Source organism: Garra rufa, chromosome 11 (genome assembly GCF_049309525.1).
Source record: "Garra rufa chromosome 11, GarRuf1.0, whole genome shotgun sequence".
Lineage (NCBI taxonomy): Eukaryota > Metazoa > Chordata > Actinopteri > Cypriniformes > Cyprinidae > Garra > Garra rufa.
In genome coordinates this window covers 34,778,513-34,784,644 of record NC_133371.1, presented here as the reverse complement: position 1 = coordinate 34,784,644, position 6,132 = coordinate 34,778,513, and positions in this window count along the sequence as shown.

Genomic DNA, 6,132 nt, shown 5'->3' with positions numbered 1-6,132 from the left:
GATAACGCCGTTTTGGGAAAACCAGCCCTGGTTCCCAGCGCTGATGCAGCTGACGAGCACTGTCCCGTGGCCGATACCAGTGAGGAGAGTCCTTCTCTCTCAGGCCAGCGGCTCGATTTGGCATCCTCACCCAGAGCTGTGGTCCCTTCATGTCTGGGCCACCAGCGAATATATGATGAACTCCCTAAAGGACTATTAAACACGATCACGCAGGCTAGAGCCCCGTCTACGAGACGGCTCTATTCCTCAAAATGGTCAGTGTTTTCGGGCTGGTGCGCAGCTCGCGGCTCGTCACCCACTAACTGTGGTGTGATGGAGGTGCTTTCCTTTCTACAAGAGCTGCTGGACAAGGGCAGAACCCCGTCCACGCTCAAAGTCTATGTGGCGGCCATAACAGCGTTCTCGAGCACAACGCTAGGTCAGTCAATAGGAAGGAACGATTTAGTTATTCGCTTCCTGAAGGGAGCTAGAAGACTAAATCCCCCCAGACCTCCCACAGTCCCCGTATGGGACCTTTCTGTGGTACTAGAGGCCATGAAAGGTGGACCATTCGAGCCTCTGCAGACTATTGATTTGAAATACCTGTCTCTTAAGACCGTGTTTCTGCTGGCTCTCGCTTCAGTGAAGCGCATAGGGGATTTGCACGCACTCTCTGTGAGCGCGACGTGCATGGAATTTGGACCTAATGACTCTAAAGTCATACTCAAACACAAACATGGTTACGTTCCAAAATCCCTCAACACACCGTTTAGGGCACAGGTCATCGCGCTGTCAGCCCTACCGGTCAATGATGAGGAAACGGACGCGAGCCTCCTATGCCCAGTCAGGGCATTACGAGCTTACGTGTCTCGCTCGTCTGCTTTTAGACAGACAGAGCAGCTTTTTGTTTCGTTTTACGGGCGTCCCAAGGGACTGGCCGCGTCGAAACAGAGCTTATCCAGATGGATAGTTGATGCTATTGCGTTGGCATATGCTTGCTTCCAAGGGCATGCAGTGCCCGCTAGGTGTCAGAGCACATTCCACGAGGGGCGTGGCCTCATCGTGGGCGTGGTCGAGTGGGATTGCCTTGCAAGATATTTGTACGGCGGCGGGCTGGGCCTCTCCGTCTACATTTATAAGGTTTTACAACCTGGAGGTTCCCGCCTTACAGGCCAGATTGCTGTCAGTCTAGATGTTCAGTGTTGTCTGACCTGATGTTATCAGCTCGGAATGCTGCGTCTACTGAGCACAGCTCTAGGGTCGACAGTGAAAGTGATAGCACAAGATGTGTCTGAGCAAACTGTGTGAAGACCCTTATTCTTACGTCAGCTCAGGCCGTAACCCCGCCCTGTATGTACGTTTACTTAGCGTCTGAGTGACGCTGCACTATGTGGAAGAGTGCGGCATTGCCCCTCCCTCTTCCCCGGACTCCCTGTGAGTTCCATAGGTGATTATGAACTGTATGAACCCCGGGCTTTCGCCCTTGGGTCTTTGGTGTCAGATCTCAGCATGCACGGCGTTTTACACTGGGTCCCCTAGCGTAAGATACTTCTTACGCAGTACTCGTTCCCTCTTGTAAGAGAACGTACTCGGTTACTAACGTAACCTCGGTTCTCTCTAGAGAGGGAACGAGTACTGCGTATCTTGCCGTGCATGCGCACGCTCTGGTTGCTTTGATGATGAAAAACCAGATAATAGCTGCCTATGAGCGATATTTATAGGTCTAGACCACGCCCTTTTAGGCGGGAAGCTACGAAAAGGGCGCGAAGCGATGCAAAGGGCGCAAAATGCCCCCATTGGATCTGGCGTCGCGTCAGGCCTCGCTCTAATAGGCTGCTGCAGTTGCCGCAGAGCAGCCAATAGGCGCGCAAGCTGTTTCGCCTATGTCTGTATGCTGCTGCAACGCGCTTTACATTATTTCAAAATTAAGGATAATTTTTGGCTTCAATATCTCGCAGAAAAGGATTTTCCCCTAGCGTAAGATACTTCTTACGCAGTACTCGTTCCCTCTCTAGAGAGAACCGAGGTTACGTTAGTAACCGAGTACGTTTTTTAGGCAATAACATTGGAAAGGTTATTTTAGAGCTTTTTCAAAGCCATTAACTTAAAGTACACTACCAGTAAAAAAAGTACAGTAAGAATTTAAATGGTTTTTAAAAACGTCTCTTCTGCTCACTAAGCCTGCATTTATTTCATCCAAAATACAGCAGAACAGTAACATTTTAAAATATTTTATTATTTATAAAAACTGTTTTCTATTTGAATATATTTTGTAATTTATTGCCGTGATCAAAGCTAAATTTTCTGCATCATTACTTCAGTTTTAAGTGTCACATGATCCTTCAGAAATCATTGTAATATGCTGATTTGTTGTTCAAGAAACATTTTTTATTATTGTTACCCATATTTAAAACAGTTGAGTACATTTTTTCAGGATTCTTTTATGAATATAAAGATCAAACGATCAGCATTAATCTAAGAACAAAAAGCTTCTGTAACATTATACACTACACCATTCAAGTCGGTATAATTTTTATTTAGCAAGGATGCTTTAAATTGATCAAAAGTGATAATAAAGACATTTATAATGTCACAAAAGATTTCTATTTCAGATAAATGCTGTTCTTCTGAACTTTCTATTTATCAAAGAAACCTGAAAAAAAATCAGCTGTTTTCAACATAATAATAAAAAAAAATTTTGAGCAGCAAATCAAAATATTAGAATGATTTCTTAAGGATCATTTGACTAAAGTCATAATACTAAAAATTCAGCTTTGAAACCACAGGACTAAATTACATTTTAAAATATATTCAAATAGAAAAATGTTTTTTAAATAGTAAAAATATGTTAAAATTGTACTGTTTTTTTCTGTACTTTGGATCAAATAAATGCAGGCTTGGTGAGCAGAAGAGACTTCTTTAAAAAACATTAAAAATCTTGTACATGCACATCAGTAACTAACTACATTAGCGTCCACGCTAAAGCATGATAACGTTCTGTTTATTATAGTTTTGTCAGTCGCTTTAATGCTGACAGATCGTCAGTGTTTTGTAATGCTGACTGTGCTAGAAATGTAAAAGATTTTTAAAACTATATTGTTGTCGTCCATGCATGGTGAATGGGCATATAGAGGTGCACATACATTTAGTCAGTTACCTGGATGTCAGCCATACTGGCGATACTTGAATGCAAACAACAGCATGGATTGCACGGTTAATGTAAAAAAAAATGTTTGGAAGCTGCTAAATCATACAAAGAATGACTTAGTAATCAAGAAAAGGCACAATCATTGGACAAACTAAAGTTAATAGGTGGTAAAGATACATACAAGCAGTATTAATGAAGATATTAGCCTAATATTTCACCTGCCTGACCAGAAATGATAAGAACAAACATGAATGTTATCAAGATTCTTGCCCTGGAAATCCTGGTTCAGTTTGGCCAACCACAAACACCTTTGGTTCCTCAGACAGTTTTTTGCACTCTTCTCCCTGATTTGTTTTATCTTTTGACAGTTTATAGTACTCCAAAAGTTTTTCCCGGTCTGACCGATTAGTACAGCCCAAAACATGACAATAGCTGACCATTTTCAGCAGTAATAATCTGCAAAATATGCAAGTTTCGTTTGGTTCAGTGGTATTAAGTTTACACTCATTGCCGCCAATATGGCCGATTGATGACGCGTCATGAAAACACTCTATACAGATATAAAACCTAGCCTATTCAGTAAATATTCAGTGTAAAATATTCAGTATAGCTGTGACAACTTGCCCCAGTCTCCTCTATTAAAAGACATTTCATTTATGCAGTTATGACTGAGAAATGTTTCATTAATATGACCACACCACATTCACATTTCCACTAATCCGACTTCCTCTCCAGGATGACAGCAGAGGCACGGTCATAGGCCGCTCTGAATAGATAATTAAGTCTTGATCTTAAAATATAAATGTACAGATGGGGCTTATGGCAAAAAATGGAAATTTTTCACCTTTAACCACCATTAGTTTGACAGTGACGCAGCTTCCCCTCAGCGCGAGAATACAGTGGGCCGAGTTCAGTCAGGTGAGAGGTGACAGGGCCGTATGGTGGATCTCCTGCCAGTGACAGGCTGTCATTTGGAGATGTGTGCCATGTGGCTGTCTCTCAGCCTGTCTTTGAGCTGAAGGATGACCCCTCCTGCTCACTGGGGCTTCACCGGCCATGCCATTCCTGTCTCTCAGCTTACACGTCTGACAGGAGACATGACGTCCGAGACACATCGACTCCATCTTCAGGTAGGCCTGTCCTGCGTTTTCTCTGATAGTTCAAGGAGGGAGAGATGAGAGAAAATGAGAGAAAGTGTATATGTGTCTCATTCTTTCTGTAAGTGTAAAAGAGGTATGGCATTATGCTTTGGAAATTTGCATACTGAAAGGTACTGCGTGTCTTTCAAACCAGTCTGAAGATTGAGTGATGGCTCAAGGTTGAGTGTTTTGATTGAGGTGAAAGATGTACTTATTAAGATTTGGAGGATATTTTCACCCAAAATCCATCATAGGTGACATAAATGCATTTTTGCAATTAACTGTCCTGGCTGATGGAGTAATTTAACTTGATTTGTTGCTATTGGGAGGAGGACAAAATGTGTATCAATTCTTCAATAACAAACAAATACATCACATCATTTTCTTACACACAGTTTAGTAAATAAAATAAAAAAACATATCCAAGGACATGCATGTACCCCATATTATATGATTATCTGTAATGTACACAAGCAACCAGTCAAAAGTTTTTGAACAAGAAGATTTTTAATGTTTTTTTTTAAATGTCTTCTGCTAAGAAAGCCTGCATTTGATACAGCAAAACAGTAAAATGTTTAAAAAAAATTGTATTTAAAATAACAATTTTCTATTTGAATATATTTTAAAATGTAAATTTTAAACATTTCAAAGCTGAATTTTAGCATTATTACTCCAGTCTCATGATCCTTGAGAAATCATTGAAATATTTGGATTTTCTGCTTTGTTTTTTCAGGTTTATCATTTCTTTACCAAGTTTTTATTTCAAATAAATACTGATCCTTGGATCTTTCTAATAATCAAAGAATCCTGACGAAATGTACTCAAATGTTTTTAATATTGGAAACAATAACAGTCTTCAGCGTTACATAATCTTTCAGAAATCATTCCAATATGCTGATTTGCTGTTCAACATTTTTTTTACATTATTATTATTATTAATAATATTTAAAACAGCTGAGTACATTATTTCAGAGTTCTTTGATGAATACAAAGACCCAAAGATCAGCATTCATTCAGAAATAAAGTCAGTATAATTTTTTTTTTTGGGGGGGGGGGGGGGGGGGATAAATGATAGAAATCAATACTTTTGTATACCATGGATGCTTTCAATTGATCAAAAGGGATGATAAAGACATTTATAATGTTACAAACGATTTCTATTTCAGATAAATGCTGTTCTTCTAAACTTTCTATTCATCAGAGAAACCTGAAAAAAATTCTACTCAGCTGTATTCAGCAATAATAATTGAATATTAGAATGATTTCTGAAGGATCGTGTGACTGGAGTAATGATGTTAAAAACTCAGCTTTGAATTCACAGGAATAAATTACATTTTAAAATCTATTCAAATAGAAAACAATTGTTTTAAATAATAAAAAAAAATTCAAAATTTTACTGTTTTTGATGTACTCTGGATCAAATAAATGATCAAAGAGACTTCTTTAAAAGAAAAAAAAACTTAAAAATCTATTGTTCAAAGATTTTTGACTGGTACTGTACATTAGATACTTGGATCTGTCAATACAATATAACATAATAATAAAGAACAGGAAAGATTCAAGCTACCACATACTGCACACCCATCTCAAACTCAATCTACCCGCCCAGCTCTTGAGAACTTCCTGAGAGCTTTCTGACCTGCTGCATCACAGTCTGCTATGACAGCTGCACATCCTCAGACCGGAAAGCCCTTCAGCGGGTAGTCAAAACTGCCCAGCGCGTCACTGAACTCGGCTACCGGCCATCGAAGACCTGAACAAGCGTCGCTGCCGGCTAAGAGCTCTCCAGATCATCAGGGATTCCATCCACCGCAGCTACAGCCTGTTTTCTTCCCTGCCATCTGGAAGCCACATAGACATACAAAC